The following is a 21518-nucleotide window of genomic DNA, read 5'->3' as shown; positions in this document are numbered from 1 at the left end:
CTGACAGCAGGCTACAAGAGTTGAGGCTAGCCTCGAATTCATTATCCTGTCCCTGTGGCACACTTTTCACACCCCCAAGATAAGATCCAGAGTTCTGGGAGTTGAAATTTGCGATTAGCATGGGACCAAGGAGTGCCAGGGTGTGATCAAGAAATGAAAATTGCACCAGAGTAGAAAATAAACAGAAACATGATAGGATATGTAGACATCTGGGGGAAGTGAGCAGCTTCAGATCTAGGAATCCTAATTTCTTCCTACTTCTGTATGGCACTTACTAGAAGCCTGTGAGCTATGGTGCAACTATAAGGCTGTGTGCACACGTTGCTGATTTTTCGGGGGGTTTTTTCGCTATAAAAACGCTATAAAACCGCAAAAAAAAAAAAAAAAAGCATACATTATGCATCCCATCATTTAGAATGAATTCCACAATTTTTGTGCACATGATGCGTTTTTTCCATTAATTTCGCAGATTTGTTGCGATTTCCCACTATATAATGCATTGGGAAATGTCCACAAAAATCAGCAAAAAAAAAAACGCGCAAAAAAAAAACACATGCAGATTTCTTGCAGAAAACTTCAGGTTTTTCTCAGGAAATTTCTGCAAGAAATCCTGAACGTGTGCACATAGCCTTAATCTTAGCACTCCTACAGTTGAAGTGCTGGTTGAACTTAAATAGAGTTGTCCGACTGATTTGTTGGCGCTAAATAATGGAGAATATTAATACAAAACACCGGATTACGTACCGGTAATGCTCTTTTATAGAGCCACGACAGCACCCACTTGAGAGAGGGGATCCGCCCCTAGGAACAGGAAACCCTATGGAGAGAATAAAAGGGGCGGTCCCCCTCGCTCCCACAGTTGGGTTTACAGAGATTGCGAGGAACCGCCCACCAGACTTTAGTAGGTCATTCAATATCATCATTTATAATTAGTTAACTTAAGCATGGCTAACTATAAGAACCAAACACCCTTAACCGTGCTTATAAATAAAAACCTATAAGGGTGGGAAGTGAAGGGGTGCTGTCGTGGCTCTATAAAAGAGCATTACCGGTACGTAATCCGGTGTTTTCTCTTCGCCACGACAGCACCCACTTGAGAGACTTTCAGAGATAGTCATTTGGGAGGGATCACCGTGTTAAGGACTGATCTACCGAAGGACAAGTCAGATGAGGAAGACAAGTCTAATCTATAGTGATTATAGAAGGTAGTAGGCGAAGACCAGGTTGCGGCCTTACATATCAGCTCTATCGGAACCTCCGCTCGTTCAGCCCAGGATGATGCAATCGCCCGGGTGGGATGTGCTCTTACGGTCTCAGGCGGATTCTCCCCTTTGGATGAATAGGCCAGACATATTGCATCTCGAATCCACCGAGATAAAGTACCCTTCGTAATTCCAGCTCCTTTTCTATGACCCTGGAACGAAACAAAGAGAGCCCTGCTCTTCCTCCAGGCGCTAGTCCTATCCAAATAGGCTAATATGGCTCTCCTCACATCTAATGTGTGGTATCTTTGTTCTTCCTGACTTGTAGGGTTATCATAGAAGGAGGGAAGGTAAATTTCTTGTGTTCTATGAAATTTAGTGCATACTTTGGGTAAGTATGAAGGGTCTGTTTTAAGGACAACTCTGTCTGGGAAGACTGACATAAAGGGAGGATCTATCGATAGTGCCTGTATGTCACTTACTCTTCTTGCTGACACTAAGGCGACGAGAAGAGCTGTCTTGAGGGAGACATGTTTTATGTGAGCTGAATGTAGAGGATCAAAAGGGTGATCTGTAAGAGCTTCGAGAACTAAATTAACATCCCAAGGTGGTACATGGGGAGTTCGAACTGTTTCTGACCTCTGGCATGCTGCAACAAATCTGGCTACCCACTTATTACCTGCGATATCAAGACCATATAAAGCCCCCAGCGCAGAGATGTGTACTTTTAAGGTACTGACTGCCAGACCTAGATCACGCCCTTTTTGAAGAAATTCTAGAATCATGGGAATGTGAATTTCGTTTGACAGGGCCGTTGGGTAGAGGTTTAGAAATTTTTTCCACACTTGCATAGATGGAGGTAGTGGACTTTTTCCTACTTCGTAGTAGAGTGTCAATCACTTTGTTTGAGAACCCCCTCATCTTTAGCAGCTGCCTCTCAAGTTCCAGGCTGTTAACCGTAGACCCTTCACCTGAGGGTGGTTGAAGGGGCCCTGGAAGAGAAGATCCCGATCCTCCGGGAGGATCCAAGGGTCTGAGATTGACATGGCTCTCAGCCAGGAAAACCATGGCCTCTTGGGCCAGAATGGAGCAATTAGGATCACGTTTGCTCTGTCCTCCCTTATCTTCCTGATCACTGTCGGAAGTAGTATCAGCGGGGGAAAGGCATATGCCTTCTTGAATACCCATGGTACCTGTAGGGCGTCGAAGATATCTGGATTGTCAGATCGGAACAATGATGCGAATTTTTTGACTTGCCTGTTTTGTCTTGTCGCAAAGAGATCTATTTCGGGAGTGCCCCACTTTTTTATTATCATACAAAAGATACGACGATTTAGAACCCACTCTCCTTGATGGAGAGTGTGGCGACTGAGGAAATCTGCTCTCGAATTGTCGATTCCTCTTACATGTAGCGCTGATATGGACAGGAGGTGTTCCTCTGCCATGGCTAGAATATCGTTGGCTATAGACATGAGTCCTTCCGATCTTGTTCCTCCTTGGTGGTTTATATAGGCTACTGCTGTCATGTTGTCTGAGAAGACTCTTGTATGTGTTCCGTGTAGCTGCGGAAGAAATTCAGATAAGGCATGATAAACAGCCTTCAGCTCTTTTTTATTAGAAGAATCATCTGATTCTGTAGGAGACCACAGACCTTGCACTATTTGATCTTCTAAATATGCTCCCCACCCACTAGGACTGGCGTCAGTGAAAACAGTTTTTGATGGTTTTACCACCCAGGGGACCCCACTGGAAAGATGGTTCGGATTTAACCACCAAGTGAGAGATTGTATCACGTCTGTCGTTAAGGAAATACGAGAATCTAATCGGCCAAGTAACCTTTCTTCCTCACGAAGTATTGTATACTGCAATTTCCTACTATGGAATTGGGCCCACGGAACAGCTGGAATACAGGAAGTGAAGGAACCAAGAAGGGACATACCTTCTGTTAGGGAAATTAGAGGGTGGTTAATCACTGATTGTACTTTGTTTATGATTGCTATTTGTTTTGACTCGGGAAGAAAGCACATTTGATTTGTAGAGTCTAGAATAATTCCTAAAAATTTTTGCTCAGTTGTGGGGGACAATCTAGATTTTTCCCAATTCACTAACCACCCTAACCCCTGTAAGGATGAAATTGAATCAGACACGCGTTGATGACATTGAGAGAGAGACAGTTCCCGACTATCAATAGGTCATCCAAATAAGGTATTATGAGTGTATCTTTTAACCTCAAATATGACATTACCTCTGACATCAGTTTTGTGAATACTCTAGGGGCTATTGATAGTCCAAAGGGCATTGATGTGTATTGATAATGCCGTATCTGACCTTTGACCATAACTGCCACCCGTAGATATTGTTGATGCTCTCTGAAGATTGGCAGATGATAGTATGCATCTTTAAGGTCAAGAACTGCCATGAAGCAATGGGGAAACAGAAGCTTGACAGCTGACCGAATGGATTCCATTTTAAACGTTTGGTTCTCTAAGAAGACGTTTAGTCTTTTGAGGTTAATTATTGTTCTATATGATCCGTCAGGTTTTGAAATCAAAAATAAAGGGGAATAAAATCCCCTTCCTTTTTGATGAAAAGGGACTTCCACTAATACTCCTTTGGACAGGAGAGTTATTATTTCCTGTTCCAAGGCCTCTTGTTGTGAAGGTGAACCTAAGGAAGTCAAACAAAACGAGTCCGGCGGAACTTGAGAAAATCTTAGTTTTAGGCCTGTAGTTATAAGGCTAGTTGCCCATGAATTAGAGGTTATTGCCAGCCATTGTGTGGAGAAGAAGGACAACCTACCACCAACAGGTAGATCTGTCCTAGCGGGGTTTATCCTCAGGTTTGAAGGGGCGTTTTCCGAAGAAGGCTCCCTTCTGCTTAAAGTCCTTATTAGCCCAACGGTCCTGGTTTTTATAGTCCCGTCTTCTGTTGAACATGGGCTTTCGGAATGCTCTCCTATAAGATGGAAGATAAGAGTTATTGGGGAACCCTTTCTTCCTCTCACCCGCTTTGGTAAGAATGTCATCCAACTGAGCACCAAATAGGTACTCACCTTGGCAGGGCAGACCACATAACTTGGATTTTGTTTGTGGATCGCCTTTCCACCCCTTTAGCCACAAGGCGCGGCGAGCCGCGTTGGTTAGGCCTGCTGATTTGGCTGCTAGTCGGATGGAATCAGCCGAAGAATCTGCCAAAAAGGCAGTAGCTCCTCTAATTAACGGAATGGATGACACGAGTTTATTGCGGGAAAGGCCACCTTTTAAGCCTTCTTCCAGATCATTCAACCAAACCATCAGGGACCTAGCAGTACATGTGGCCGAGATAGCTGGTCTAAAGGCTCCTGTACAGGATTCCCAAGCTCTTTTTAAAAGGGAATCTGCTTTCCGATCGAGCGGGTCTTGCAGGGATCCTGAATCTTCAACAGGCAATAAAGATTTCTTAGAAGTGGATGCCACTGCCGCATCTACTTTTGGGGCTTTTACCCATTTGGAGAAATCCTCGTCATTAAAGGGATAGCGACGTTTTGAGGAAGACGGCAACCCTCTTTGCCCCTGGCTTTCCCACTCTTTTTTAACTAACTCCTTTATTGCTGGAATAATAGGAAAGGAAGGTCTCTTTTTCTCGGACAGGCCAGCAAACATCACGTCCTGTGGTGTTTTAAGGGTCTTAGTATCTTCTATACCCATGGTGTTTCGTACTGATCTGACTAAATTGTCAATGCTTTCTGTAGGGAAACATGTATCCTGTTCACCCTCCGAGGATATAACCTCTTGGGAACTGTCCGACTCCTTATCCTCAACCTCAGATGACTGTTCAGATATAGGAGAGCTGTATTTCTTCCTACTTCCAGGAATTTTATCCGAGTTTCGAAAGGCTCGCAACTCCTCTCTTATCATACTACGTATATCATCCGACCTTACTGAAGACTCCTCTCGTAAGGTGGATTCGATGCAAGACTGGCATAACTTTTTTAAGTAGGTATCCGGGAGTGGCTGAGAGCATAAGGCACATTGCTTATGTTTTGATTTCCCTGTTCTTTTAACCTAGGGAATTAGACGAAAGAGGGAGTATAATCAGCTTAGAATAGGGTAGACATACACTCACCCCTGAAGCTGTCATAATACCGGCTGGAGAGGAGGAGACGGAGGCACAGATGGAGGAACCGACCGGTCCGATCTCTTTTCCCTGGCGCTCTTGGAGGATGATCTGCGGCTGCTAGTCCGGCTTCCTGGTGTGACAGCGTTAACCTCAGAAGAAGGCAACGTTGTCTCTTGAGGAGATGCCATGATGGACGCCGGGAATCAGCGCCGGCGTCCTTTTGTTATGGGGGCCGCCATCTTCTTCCTGCCGCACCCGGAAGTGACCACTACATCCGGGTTGCGGCTCTGCTGTGCTCGCCTGTTATGTTTGCTAATGACAGATGTTATGAAGGCAATCCAGAAACACAGTGTGCTTAGCGATCAGAGCGCACACAGTGATCTGACAAATACCCAAAAATACAAGAACGAGCTCTGAGACGTGGAAACTCTGTAGACTGCTCACCTGATCCTATCCTAAACACAACTAAAAGCGGCTGTGGATTGCGCCTAACAACTACCTAGGCAACTCGGCACAGCCTAAGAAACTAGCTAGCCTGAAGATAGAAAAATAGGCCTGACTTGCCCCAGAGAAATTCCCCAAAGGAAAAGGCAGCCCCCCACATATAATGACTGTGAGTAAGATGAAAAGACAAAACGTAGGGATGAAATAGATTCAGCAAAGTGGGGCCCGATATTCTAGGACAGAGCGAGGACAGTAAAGCGAACTTTGCAGTCTACAAAAAACCCTAAAGCAAAACCACGCAAAGGGGGCAAAAAAACCCCACCGTGCCGAACTAACGGCACGGCGGTACACCCTTTGCGTCTCAGAGCTTCCAGCAAAACAAAAGACAAGCTGGACAGAAAAAAAGCAACAAAAAAGCAAAAAGCACTTAGCTATACAGAGCAGCAGGTCACAGGAACAATCAGGAGAAGCTCAGATCCAACACTGAAACATTGACAAGGAGCAAGGATAGCAGCATCAGGCGGAGTTAAGTAATGAAGCAGTTAACGAGCTCACCAGAACACCTGAGGGAGGAAGCTCAGAAGCTGCAGTACCACTTGTGACCACAGGAGTGAATTCAGCCACAGAATTCACAACACTCGCCTGCGCTCCCACCCAGCGATCGCGCAGGCGCCGTCCTCCTCCTCTATCACCCCGGAAGTTGTAGTAATACTTCCGGGGGAGAATTACTGGGCCCCATGCTGCCTGTGCGCCACCCGAGGCTGGCGTCACAGGATCTTACCCCAGCGGTCCGGCCCGCAGGTCTGCTGGATGCCTCTCCGTGAGCCAGGCGACTCCCCGATCCTGGCCTCACGGTACCTGCCAGCAGAGGGGGGAAGCTGAAACAGGACCCCCGACGCTGCTTCCAGCTCTGGAGCCCTTGCCGTCCCTATTCAGGTAAACCGTGCAAGCGGCGTCCAGGCTGGGAATCCTCTTCTCTCCAGGTCTCCCGTAGGAACAGGAAACCAACTGTGGGAGCGAGGGGGACCGCCCCTTTTATTCTCTCCATAGGGTTTCCTGTTCCTAGGGGCGGATCCCCTCTCTCAAGTGGGTGCTGTCGTGGCGAAGAGAAAATATTGATAACATAAGTTAAAGGGGTTGACGACTGCTGGACGACCATATATCAATGGCCCCAGCGTGCTGGAAAGCCTCCGGTGTCACGGGGCTGAGGAGCAGGTCCAGGAGGGAACAATACTTTAGGGTTTTTTCACTTTATCTAGCACCATTGGGTAAAATGATCAGATGTTGTACAGTAGAGGACAACCCCTTTACCGGAGGACCCAGCAGACGCGTGCACTAACTAAGCAGCCCATGGACATCGATAGAAACTATGAAATGCTTCATTTCTCCAATGGGGAGGAACCATTGAAAATTTGCTGCATGATCTCGATTATCACTACTTCCGCAATAAAAAGAAAGGCCCTGAATGAGCTTTATTTATCTAAATGTACACAACTCAATTAAAGGGGTTGTCCAGTACTTTTAGATTAATGGCTCACTCTTAGGATAAGTCATCAACAGATCATTAGGGGTGCAACACCCTACCGATGCTGGCAGGATGTGATCATTTAGGGAGCAGAACAGCACAGCTCTGTCAACTGTATAGTGGCCGACTACTGCACTTCCACCCCTTATTCGAATGAAGAGCAGTGGACCTGCAGTTCCTCAATGTGGCCACTATACAAATGACGACGCTATGCTGTTTCGCTCTGCAACTGACCACACCCAAATGGCACAGGGATGATATCAATAATAATCTGATACTGATGACCTGTCCTAAGGGAGCAGTGAGACGGATTTATAAATTGGAACGCAGCGCTCGGACTGGACGGCGGCTCTCCTGACACAAACATGAATGCTGCATGTATTTCTATGCGGCTGTCACGCTCTGGTAGGGAGAGCCGCTGGCCAGTCCGAGCATTGCAATCCGATCTCTGTCAGATTTATACAGCCATCTGACTGCACCCTAAAGATAGGCCATCAATATAAAAGTACTGGTCAACCCCTTTTAGGGGAGTGTATACTAAACTTTATCCATTGCTCTAATGCAGTCAGGGCAAGACATAACGCAGCACACTGGTCCCTTGTAAATCTATGATCCTTCATACAGACCACAATCAAACCTTATTTAGTCAGAATCTGCAGGCGCATCTTACGCCAACCGCTCTGCCTTACAGTGTACCTGTAAGCAAAGGAGACTTTTCATGGAACATTATTGTGTATACATGAGGATTATTATTATTGCTGGCCACTATATGAATTGTTTCCTGCATTTTTAGCAGTTTTTCTCTCTGCACTAAAACCATGAGAAGTTTCCCCGTGTGCTTTTCCAAGCCTGTAACTATAGTGTAAGCAGGGACTGCAGTCATACCTGGGCTCTTTTAGCCCATATATGAGATAACCAATGTAATTAAAGACCAGCGATAGCTGGCGCACTGTAACAGGGGTTATATGGGACTTTTACATTGATGGCCTATCCTTAGGGTAGGTCATAAATATCTGATCTGTATAGCTGCGACACCCGGCGACCCCGCCGAACAGCCGTTTTCAGTGCTGACCTGAAGTGCTCAGTTGTAGAGTTGCACAGCACAGATACGGCAACAGTATAGTTGCCAGGGCCGTGAACTGCACATCATCCGCCCCCAATGATTTGAATAGGGGCAGATGGGCAGTACCTGGCTGCAGCCGCTATATTGTTGACAGAGCTATGACGTGCAACTCCGCACTTCTGGCTGACGCTGGCGCCAGGAATTTTCGATGGGTGAAGGTTAGTGATGAGCGAGTGTACTCGTTGCTCGGGTGGTCTCCAAGTATTTTGGGTGTGCTCAAGATTATGTTTTCGGCGATGCAGCTGCATGATTTACAGCTGCTAGACAGCCTGAATACATGTAAGGATTCCCTAACAAACAGGCAATCTCTGCATGTATTCAAGAATCTAGCAGCCGCAAATCATGTAGCTGCATCGATGAAAACATAATCTATGAGCATGCCCAAAATACTCGGAGACCACCCGAGCAAAGAGTATACTCACTCATCATTAGTGATGGTGTATGGTGTCAGATAGGCCATCAATGAAAAAGTTTCAGGCAACCCCTTTAAAGATACTGTATTGGGACCCACAAACTTCAGGTTATGTCACTGTGTTTCTTTGCTTTTGTTTCCTACCAGACCCTTCCCCACCCCACCTACTCTTCATAGACCTGTATAGATAGTCATGGGTAACTTGATCCCTCACTGAACACAGATCTGTATGAGCAACTTTTCAAAGTAATAAAAAAAACACTGTAGGCGAGAGAAGCGCAAATAGGGTGTTATCGGATAAAGATGTTAGAGTATACAATCAGATGGCACTCACCTGATGGGTCTTTCCATTAGAATATAAATACTTATCAGAGTTGACAGCTGCTACAGATCCACAGGCCAAACCAGTGACCGATTCATGATATTAAAACTTGGAAATTCGTGGATACCGTCCGCGCTGCTGTACAAATAAGGTCCAGGCAAGTTGAAGATAAAGAATGGTGGCTTATTCTCAACGCGTTTCGAAAACTTCTTACTCCTGAGGAAGAAGTTTTATTAACTTCGAAACACGTTGCGAATAAATAACCATTCTTTATCTTCAGCTTGCCTGGAACTCATTTGTACATCAGCGCGGACGGTATCCACGAATTTCCAAGTTTTAATATCAAGTTTTCAAAGTGAAAGATTTACGCAGAAGACACAAATTGTCACCAATGTGGAACATTTTTCTTTAATTAAATACACTTCAAAGTTTAACTTCACTTGTACTGTTGATTTGTCAAAAAATAAAAAGAAACTGTTGATGCTATCATTTGGGAGGTGCAGCCTCCACAGATAGTAATTGTTTTTCCAGTAGACTGAGAGTTGTAGAATTTGGAGGCCAAGTCAATTTCGTAATTATGTTCCCAACAACATTCCTGAATTATTTTTACTTTTTTAATTGCCAGACAGCGAAGTTTCCCTGCAAAACATTACACTGCCCCGTCTTGTTCCCATAGTAAATCTTCCTGCCATCTCTTCCCCACGTGAGGCACCCCGCCATCCATACAATGTAAAGAAAACTATTTATCAGCAGACCAGGCGGCCTGATTCCCTTGATTCATGGTCTACTTTTGCCATTCTCATGCTCATTGCAGGGAGCAGGGCCGGCTCCAGGTTTTCGTGGGCCCCTTTAACACATACCACAATTCATAATTAAGATGATACAGCAGAGAACTATAGGTATAATACAATGCCAAAGATTTCACTTCTTACATTACATGAGTGATATCTATTGTAAATTCTTCAATAGGTCAGAACCTGGAAAGTATAGTCCTCCATACAGTATTATGGGCATCACATAGTGCTCCATACAGAATAAAGTGCCCCATATATTGCTCCATACAGTATCATGGGCACCACATAATAATAATCTTTATTTTTATATAGCGCTAACATATTCCGCAGCGCTTTACAGTTTGCACACATTATCATCACTGTCCCCGATGGGGCTCACAATCTACATTCCCTATCAGTATGTCTATGGAATGTGGGAGGAAACAGGAGACCCCGGAGGAAATCCACGCAAACACAGAGAGAACATACAAACTCCCTGCAGATGTTGTCCTAGGTGGGATTAGAACCCAGGACCACAGCGCTGCAAGGCTGCAGTGCTATCCACTGAGCTACCGTGCTGCCCGTGCACCACATAGTGCTCCATACATAATAATGAGCCCCACATATTGCTCCATCTACTATATAATTGTCTAAGGGTCACTTCCGTCTGTCCTTCTGTCTTTCTGTCTGGGATATTCATTGTTCGCAGCCTCTGTCTGTCATGGAATCCAAGTCGCTGATTGGTCGTGGCAAAACGCCCACGACCATTGCCACGACCAATTAGCGGCGGCCACAGTTCGACGGCAATATGGCCGCACTCCGGTTATGCAGCTATTAACCCTGTGTGACCAACTTTTTACTATTGATGCTGTGTATGCAGCATCAATAGTAAAAAGATCTAATGTTAAAAATAAGAATAATAATTAAAAAAAAGTTATTCTCACCCTCCGACGTCGCATCCTGTCCTCGGCAGTGCAAGCGGCAGGTTCCGGTGCTAAGGATGCTATGCGAGAAGGACCTGACATGACGTCACGGTCATGTGACCACGATGTCATCACAGGTCCTGCGTTCATACCAACCCTGGGACCGGAAGCTGCCGCGTGCACCGCACATAGGCGACAGGACTACAAGGGCTCCCTCGGAAGGGGAGTATGTTTATTTTTTAACCTGTTACATACGTGGCTGGGCAATACACTACGTGGCTGGGCAATACACTACGTGGCTGGGCAATACACTACGTGGGCATGCATACTCTAGAATACCTGATGCGTTAGAATCGGGCCACCATCTAGTACAGAATAATGAGCAACATATATTCCTCTATACAGAATAATGGACCCCATGCAATGCTCCATACAGTACAATGAGCCACATATATTGCTATGTACAGTATTATGGGCACCATATATTGCTCCATTCAGAATAATAGGCCCCATGTAATGCTCCATACAGAATGAGCCCCATATATTTATCCATACAGAATAATAGACCTCATATAGTGCTCCATACAGTATAATTAGCCACATATATTGCTCCATACAGTATATAATAGGCCCCATATAATGTTCCATACAATATATGATGGCCTCCATATAATGCTCCAGTATATGATGGGCCCCAAATATTGCTCCATATATAGTGGGCCCCATATGATGCTCCATACAGTATAGGATGGGTCCAATGGAGTATAATGAGTCCCATATATTGCTCCATACAGTATAATGAGCCCCAAATAATGGTCCATATAGTAAAATAAGCCTCACATAATGCTCCAAACAGTATATGATGGGCCCCATATAATGCTCCATATAGAATAGTTCCCATATAATGTTCCATATATTATGGGCTCCTATATATAATGCTCCAGTGTGTGATGAGCCCATATCATGCTCCATGTATAATTGGCCCCATATATGATGCTCCAGTGTATAATGGGCTCCATATATGATGCTCCAGTGTATAATGGGCTCCATATATGATGCTCCAGTGTATAATGGGCTCCATATATGATGCTCCAGTGTATAATAGGCTCCATATATGATGCTCCAGTGTATAATGGGCTCCATATATGATGCTCCAGTGTGTAATGGGCTCCATATATGATGCTCCAGTGTATAATGAGCCCCATATATGATGCTCCAAGTGTATGATAGTCCCCATATATAATGCTCAAAACATAAAAAAAATTAAATACTCACCTCTCATCGCTGGCTGCTGCCCTGTTTCGGACTCCTCAGTGTCGTTCTCTTCCAGCTCTCTGAACTGTGACTGCTCAGGCAGAGGGCGCACAGACATGACATCATTGCGCCCTCTTACCTGAACGTCACAGTCATCAAACGCCGCAGCGGTGGAGCTGGGAGAGGTAAGTATCACAAGTGCCGGGACCCTGATCAAGCGGAGGGGCCCACTCGCGGGTGTCTGCACTAGCACAGACACCGGACCCCCATAGTGTGCAGGTGTCCCTGACGGCAAGAGGGCCCCCCTCCTGCTCAGGGCCCTGGCACTTGCCCGGGTACTGATGCCGGCCCTAGCAGTGAGCATGTGATTTTTGGTGATGAGCATGGGTCAAAATGGACCCTCTGACCAGCCTGCAGCCTCATCATATGCAGCAAGCCATGATAGTCTGTGTTCAACACCCGTAAAATAGCCGCAGTAACTTTTGTGGCTGCATGTGCTACCGTAGCTCTTCTGTAGGCCTAGATCAGACAGCCTAGCCACTGGTCTCACTCTACATCCATAAACCTTGGTTGCCCAGAAGCCTGTTCCTGGTTCAGGGGTAGACACAGTAAGAACAGAGCCCCTGTGCAAGAATAATATATGGACACTTTGCAGTCGAATAACCCATCATAATACATTACTATGTGTGTATGTGACAGAAGCTGCTTTGGAGATGGAAGTGGGCCCCGTTACCTCTTGAGTCTCCGTGCGACTACACAGGTTGCACCCAAACTATGTCCACCCGCACCCAGGGTCATCAATTATCCTACCTTAGATCTCTCTTGGTAGGTATTAATCAATATACACCAAGAACCCCACACAAGACCTGTCGGTTATGAGATAATCTGACCGTTATCCAGACATCAAAATCCGGTCTTTAACCCCTTTACCCCCAAGGGTGGTTTGCACGTTAATGACCGGGCCAATTTTTACAATTCTGACCACTGTCCCTTTATGAGGTTATAACTCCGAAACGCTTCAACGGATCCTGGTGATTCTGACATTGTTTTCTCGTGACATATTGTACTTCATGATAGTGGTAAAATTTCTTTGATAGTACCTGCGTTTATTTGTGAAAAAAACGGAAATTTGGCGAAAATTTTGAAATTTTCGCAATTTTCAAACTTTGAATTTTTATGCAATTAAATCACAGAGATATGTCACACAAAATACTTAATAAGTAACATTTCCCACATGTCTCCTTTACATCAGCATAATTTTGGAACCAATTTTTTTTTTTGTTAGGGAGTTATAAGGGTTAAAAGTTGACCAGCAATTTCTCATTTTTACAACACCATTTTTTTTTTTAGGGACCACGTCTCATTTGAAGTCATTTTGAGGGGTCTATATGATAGAAAATTCCCAAGTGTGACACCATTCTAAAAACTGCACCCCTCAAGGTGCTCAAAACCACATTCAAGAAGTTTATTAACCCTTCAGGTGTTTAATAGGAATTTTTGGAATGTTTAAATAAAAATGAACATTTAACTTTTTTACACAAAAAATTTACTTCAGCTCCAATTTGTTTTATTTTACCAAGGGTAACAGGAGAAATTGGACCCAAAAAGTTGTTGTCCAATTTGTCCTGAGTACGCTGATACCCCATATGTGGAGGTAAACCACTGTTTGGGCGCATGGGAGAGCTCGGAAGGGAAGGAGCGCTATTTGACTTTTCAATGCAAAATTGACAGGAATTGAGATGGGACGCCATGTTGCGTTTGGAGAGCCACTGATGTGCCTAAACATTGAAACCCCCCACAAGTGACACCATTTTGGAAAGTAGACCCCCTAAGGAACTTATCTGGATGTGTGGTGAGCACTTTGACCCACCAAGTGCTTCACAGAAGTTTATAATGCAGAACCGTAAAAATAAACAATCATATTTTTTCACAAAAATTATATTTTTGCCCCCAATTTTTTATTTTTCCAAGGGTAAGAGAAGAAATTGGACCTCAAAAGTTGTTGTCCAATTTGTCCTGAGTACGCTGATACCCCATATGTGGCAGTAAACCACTGTTTGGGCGCATGGGAGAGCTCGGAAGGGAAGGAGCGCCGTTTGACTTTTCAATGCAAAATTGACAGGAATTGAGATGGGACGCCATGTTGCGTTTGGAGAGCCACTGATGTGCCTAAACATTGAAACCCCCCACAAGTGACACCATTTTGGAAAGTTGACCCCCTAAGGAACTTATCTGGATGTGTGGTGAGCACTTTGACCCACCAAGGGCTTCACAGAAGTTTATAATGCAGAGCCATAAAAATAAAACAAAATTTTTTTCCCACAAAAATTATTTTTTAGCCCCCAGTTTTGTATTTTCCCTAGGGTAACAGGAGAAATTGGACCCCAAAAGTTGTTGTCCAATTTGTCCTGAGTACGCTGATACCCCATATGTGGGGGGGAACCACCGTTTGGGCGCATGGGAGGGCTCGGAAGGGAAGGAGCGCCATTTGGAATGCAGACTTAGATGGAATGGTCTGCAGGCGTCACATTGCGTTTGCAGAGCCGCTAATGTACCTAAACAGTAGAAACCCCCCACAAGTGACACCATTTTGGAAAGTAGACCCCCTAAGGAACTCATCTTGATGTGTTGTGAAAGCTTTGAACCCCCAAGTATTTCACTACAGTTTATAACGCAGAGCCATGCAAATAAAAAATATTTTTTTTCCACAAAAATTATATTTTAGCCCCCAGTTTTGTATTTTTCCAAGGTTAGCAGGAGAAATTGGACCCTAAATGTTGTTGTCCAATTTGTCCTGAGTACGCTGATACCCGATATGTGGGGGGGAACCACCGTTTGGGCGCATGGGAGGGCTCGGAAGGGAAGGAGCATCATTTGGAATGCAGACTTAGATGGATTGGTCTGCAGGCGTCACATTGCGTTTGCAGAGCCCCTAATGTACCTAAACAGTAGAAACCCCCCACAAGTGACCCCATATTGGAAACTAGACCCCTCAATGAACTTATCTAGATGTGTTGTGAGAACTTTGAACCCCCAAGTGTTTCACTACAGTTTATAACGCAGAGCCGTGAAAATAAAAAATCTTTTTGTTTTCCCACAAAAATTATTTTTTAGCCCCCAGTTTTGTATTTTCCCAAGGGTAACAGGAGAAATTGGTCCACAAAAGTTGTTGTCCAATTTGTCCTGAGTACGCTGATACCCCATATGTTGGGGTAAACCCCTGTTTGGGCACACAGGAGAGCTCGGAAGGGAAGGAGCACTGTTTTACTTTTTCAACGCAGAATTGGCTGGAATTGAGATCGGACGCCATGTCGTGTTTGGAGAGCCCCTGATGTGCCGAAACAGTGGAAACCCCCCAATTATAACTGAAACCCTAATCTAAACACACCCCTAACCCTAATTCCAACGGTAACCCTAACCACACCTCTAACCCTGACACACCCCTAACCCTAATCCCAACCCTATTCCCAACTGTAAATGTAATCTAAACCCTAACCCTAACTGTAGCCCCAACCCTAACCCTAGCCCTAACCCTAGCCCTAGCCCTAACCCTAGCCCTAACCCTAGCCCTAACCCTAGCCCTAGCCCTAGCCCTAACCCTAGCCCTAATGGGAAAATGGAAATAAATACATTTTTTTTTTATTTTTCCCTAACTAAGGGGGTGATGAAGGGGGGTTTGATTTACTTTCATAGCGAGTTTTTTAGCGGATTTTTATGATTGGCAGCCGTCACACACTGAAAGACCCTTTTTATTGCAAAAAATATTTTTTGCAATACCACATTTTGAGAGCTATAATTTTTCCATATTTTGGTCCACAGAGTCATGTGAGGTCTTGTTTTTTGCGGGACGAGTTGACGTTTTTATTGGTGACATTTTTGGGCACGTGACATTTTTTGATCGCTTTTTATTCCGATTTTTGTGAGGAAGAATGACCAAAAGCCAGCTATTCATGAATTTCTATTGGGGGAGGCGTTTATACCGTTACGCGTTTGGTAAAATTGATAAATCAGTTTTATTCTTCGGGTCAGTACGATTACAGCGATACCTCATTTATATCATTTTTTTATGGTTTGGCGCTTTTATACGATAAAAACTATTTTACAGAAAAAATAATTATTTTTGCATCGCTTTATTCTCAGGACTATAACTTTTTTATTTTTTTGCTGATGATGCTGTATGGCGGCTCTTTTTTTGCGGGACAATATGACGCTTTCAGCGGTACCATGGTTATTTATATCTGTCCTTTTGATCGCGTGTTATTCCACTTTTTGTTCGGCGGTATGATAATAAAGCGTTGTTTTTTGCCTCTTTTTTTTTTTCTTACGGTGTTTACTGAAGGGGTTAACTAGTGGGACAGTTTTATAGGTCGGGTCGTTACGGACGCGGCGATACTAAATATGTGTACTTTTATTGTTTTTTTTTATTATTTAGATGAAGAAATGTATTTATGGGAATAATATTTTTTTTTTTTTTTCATTATTTTGGAATATTTTTTTTTTTTTTTTTACACATTTGGAAAATTTTTTTTTTACTTTTTTACTTTGTCCCAGGGGGGGACATCACAGATCAGTGATCTGACAGTTTGCACAGCACTCTGTCAGATCACTGATCTGACTAGCAGCGCTGCAGGCTTCACAGTGCCTGCTCTGAGCAGGCTCTGTGAAGCCACCTCCCTCCCTGCAGGACCCGGATCCGCGGCCATCTTGGATCCGGGGCTGGAGGGAGCAGGGAGGGAGGTGAGACCCTCGCAGCAACGCGATCACATCGCGTTGCTCCGGGGGTCTCAGGGAAGCCCGCAGGGAGCCCCCTCCCTGCGCGGTGCTTCCCTGCACCGCCGGCACATCGCGATCATCTTTGATCGCGGTGTGCCAGGGGTTAATGTGCCAGGGGCGGTCCGTGACCGCTCCTGGCACATAGTGCCGGATGTCAGCTGCGATAAGCAGCTGACACCCGGCCGCGCTCCCCCCGTGAGCGCGGCCGATCGGCTATGACGTACTATCCCGTCCAGGGTCAGATAAGCCCAGGGAACCTCGACGGGATAGTACGTCTAAGGTCACAGAGGGGTTAAAGATAACAAGATCTTAAAAGGGTTGTCCACTTCTCGGATAACCCCTTGTGAATCCTTATATTTCCCCTGTAGTGATGAGCGAAAATGCTCAGATAAGGTTCCTGTTTGTTAGATAATCCTTGCATGATCCCTGCGACCAATCATTCTCCTTTCCTTCGGGAAACTCAAGACATCTGGAAGAAGTGAGAGAGAAGCCACAGCTGTCGATTAAGTCTGTGAAAGGAGAGTGAAGCCAGAACTGATTAGCTGCAGGGGTAACGCGACGGGATAACCACACGCAATCCCCGGGAGGGAGAGCCAGTGCCGACACTGGGGATTGCACCAGAGGCGAGTATAGGTGTTAGTATTTATTGGGGTATTCAGACGGGGGTGTCCGAGCAGTGAACAACCCCTTTAATAGCCCATTTTTTACTGCTTCCAATACATCAACTTCAACGTGACTGCTCCTTTTCTGTCTAAAATATAGCGCCCCGACAGGAGCAACTGTGTCAACATAATAAATGGGAAGTCCCTGCACATCTACTATATAATTGTCTAAGGGTCACTTCCGTCTTTCGGTCTGTCTGTCACGGATATTCATTGGTCGCGGCCTCTGTCTGTCATGGAAATCCATGTCGCTGATTGGTCATGGCAAAACGCCCACGACCATTGCCACGACCAATCAGCGAGGGCCATAGTCTGGCAGCGAAATGGCCGCTGCTTTAGTGCCCTGCAGTCAGCGCTGAGCGGTCACACAGATTAATGGCAGCGTTAATGGACCGTGGTGTAACGCACTCCGTTACCGCAGCTATTAACCCTGTGTGACCAACTTTTTACTATTGATGCTGCGTATGCAGCATCAATAGTAAAAAGATCTAATGTTGCAAATAATAATAATGAAAAAAAAAGGTTATTCTCACCCTCCGACGTGGCGCGCTGTCCTCGGCAGTGCAAACGGCAGGTTCCGGTGCCAAGGATGCTATGCGAGAAGGACCTGCCATGATGTCACGGTCATGTGATCACGACATCACAGGTCCTGCGCTCATACCAATCCTGGGACCGGAAGCTGCCGCGTGCACCGCACACAGGCGCCAGGACTTCAAGGGCCCTTCGGAAGGTGAGTATATGTTTTTTTATTTTAAGTCTTTTTTAACCACTCATATAGTGCCTACATTGCTATATACTACGTTGGCTCTGTTACACACTGCGTGGGCTCTGTTATATACTACGTCTCTGTGCTATAGACTATGTAGCTGGGCAATATACTACGTGCTCTGTGTTATATACTACGTCGACTGTGCAATATACTACGTGGCTGTGCAATATACTATGCAGCTATGCAATATACTACGTGCCTCTACAATATACTACGTCACTGACCAATATACTACATAGCTGTGCAATACACTATGTGACTGTGTTATATACTACGTCGCTGTGCAGTATACTATGTGCCTGTGCAATATACTACGTGGCTCTACAATATACTACATGGCTATGTTATATACTACTTGGCTGACCAATATACTACATACCTGTATAATACACTACGTGGCTATGTTATATACTACGTGGCTGTGTTATATACTACGTGCCTCTGCTATATACTACGTACGCTGTGTTACATACTACGTAGCTATTTTATATACTTGAAGACACAAAAGAGAATAGTAAAACCAAAAACACTCAGTTTGAAAAAATGTTGCAGTAATCCGCAAGTGCTAGTAAAAGATGTAAAAAACAGGGTATTTGGTTGATACGTTTTTTGCAAAAAAATAGTTTATATACTATGTCAGTTTGTGTTATATACTACGTCACTGTGCAATATAGTACGTAGCCTGTGCTATATACTACCTACATATTCTAGAATACCCGATATGTTAGAATCGGGCCACCATATAGTATAAATATGAAAGTGGCTGTTACATAGGAACGGTCATCAATATGCGAGTGTCAGGGGTCCGACACCTGGTAGCTCCCCTCAGCTCTTACAAGCTCTGGTGATGGCTGGGTGAGAACACATGGAAAGAGCTGCAGTACACAACCTGAATCAATGTGTGGCTGCAGACCGCCTCATTTTTCGGAGCAAAGAAGAGGTAATTGGAGGGTGCGCCGTGCCCTCTCCAATCACATGGATAGGCCATCTATATGGCGAGATTGGACAATCCCTTTAAGCCTTGTATATAATCAGGGTTCAGCCATGAAAATGAGTAATTAGCCCTGTGTGCCGCCATACAGTGCATCGTATGCGCATTGCTTTCAGGAGAAAACTTCTACGGTAATTATTCGTGTAGTTACTAAAAATTCATCATTTTGCGCCGTTGGAGTGACGTCCGCGGTCCCGTGACCGCCAGACTCCGTACATGACATAGCGGGACAGAAAAGGTATTTGCAATGTTTAGAACAGAGACTGTTATAATAACAGCTACAAAACAATATATCATGGGTGTCTGCTACATTATATAGCACATGCACCGTGTGACCTCAGCCCCCTGCACCAGAAAAACTATAACTCCCACCATGCCCTACTAGAGCCTTGCTGGAACTAGTAGTTGCTGGAACTAGTAGTTGCACACGGTCTACAGCGCCACTGCACGTCTATATTTGCACCCCTGCCACTTACCGAGTCCTGGATACTTCCTTTTCCCTTCCTCGCGTTTAATTCAGCCGCCTCTACGAACTCCTGCAAGGACCAAACAACCTCACAACTCGAAAGCATCATTCAACTATCAGCTTATGAAGTTCTGAGAAGTGTTCTGCTCCCATCTAGTGGTCAGACGCGAGTACTGCAGCCACCGAATTATTCTCAATGACACAGTAACAATCGTATTACTAAATCTAGATCTGTAAATTCCCTGAGGTTTCGCAGAGAAGCCTGCAGCAAATCTCCACTTACAATAATCCAGCGGCTGAGTTATCAGGATAAACTGCTGAGTAATCTGATGAAAAGGATCATGTGAAATAACAGGATTTGTACAGGGGATGACAGATTGATCTTGTCAGGGATGTAGTAACTCTATCATGTAATGGATATGAAATGCAAATGTCTATGATGTCCAACATTGTGGCCTGAATATATAATAATTCTGTTTGACACATCACTTATCAGGCCAATGTCCATAGCAAAACTTGTAAACTAATAAATGAAGTCATTTTGCAACTAGAGAGATTATTAAAAATCTCCAACTGCAGTGTGTCCACAGCTTTAATGCAGACCTATGTGTCTCCATGGTTACCGACAACTAATATTTCCCTGTGTAGTCTGATCTCTCTTCTCCATAACTTTTTGAGAAGGTATAAGCACAGTGGCGTAACTAGAGTCCGATGGGCCCAGGGGCAAGATATGGAAAGCCCCCTGCCCTCCAACCCTTATCCGATGCCTCATCCTGGTATATATGCCCCTTATCCTGGGCTCCATCCTGATGTGTGTATATATATATATATATATATATATATATATACAACACAAGAGAACGGAGCAACAAAATCCCCAAAAACATGATCATAAAATCATACAAATTGTATTTAAACCAATAAATAACAAATTATATCATAATATACAAATACAGAGCAGGCACGTAGCCAAAAGGTGAGGTGTGGAGGAAACTAGTGATATGCTTGGGGAATAGGAGGGAGTAAAATACGTTACATCCAGGGTACAGCAAAACAGGTCACCACATCACATTGCCGACTCATAGAGTCATTTCATAATTTCAAAGACCTCAGTACAAGTGTCCATGATACTAAAGTCATGAAGTGCCACCATATCAGTGAACATGGACACCAGTGCAAATCAACCAAGCTTACCCATAAATCAGGATGACTCCCTCAGGTTCCACAAGCGGCCCCCTGACGCACGTTTCGCGGTCTGCTTTTTCAAAAGGGGTGTATCAATTAGTTGCTCTTAGAGGTTTAAATGGGGAGCGAACCGGAAGTACTGCTGGCATATCGGCGCACGCGCACTCGGGATCCAGCCCACATCACCCTGGTGGCCGTCATCGCTGCGCGCGCATAGGGCGGAAGTCCGCCTATTGACGTCACATTAATATGCGCGCGCAGCTCTATTAGATGGCCCAACAGGAGGAAGGAGAACAGGATCCAGAGCGCGTGCGCGCACAGCCGGTGGCCATCTTGCCGAAGACCATGGAAGTAGCCATCTTCCAGAGGGAAAATACAAAGACAGTGGCACCGCAATACCAACAATCGATGACATAGAGTGCTTAATTTAAGTGCAATTGAAATACAAGGCAAGGGCAGCATACTATAAATATGCCGCTATTGTAGATAGAGTATAATACAAATTGAAGACTATCTCAGTGTGCAGCCGCCCAGCGGCCATATTACCGAAGGCCACATAGGTCGCCATTTTGTCAGGGATAAAGTGCAAACAGCAT

At 44.8% G+C, this 21518-nt stretch overlaps 1 protein-coding gene across 1 annotated transcript in view; it reads right to left on the bottom strand.

Moving 5' to 3' along the window:
• The window catches only part of LOC138664483 (chloride channel CLIC-like protein 1), a 391083-nt gene extending 371276 nt beyond the window's left edge, over positions 1–19807 (bottom strand). Inside the window, exon 1 of the mRNA XM_069751218.1 lies at positions 19748–19807. The gene's annotated coding sequence lies outside the window, so the exon portion shown is untranslated. The remainder of the gene's footprint in view (positions 1–19747) is intronic.
• Between the last annotated feature and the right edge of the window lie 1711 nt (positions 19808–21518).

The sequence above is a fragment of the Ranitomeya imitator genome, chromosome 2, assembly GCF_032444005.1.
Source record: "Ranitomeya imitator isolate aRanImi1 chromosome 2, aRanImi1.pri, whole genome shotgun sequence".
Lineage (NCBI taxonomy): Eukaryota > Metazoa > Chordata > Amphibia > Anura > Dendrobatidae > Ranitomeya > Ranitomeya imitator.
Note: the sequence above shows the minus strand (reverse complement) of the source record. Positions and strands in the feature narration are given on the sequence as shown.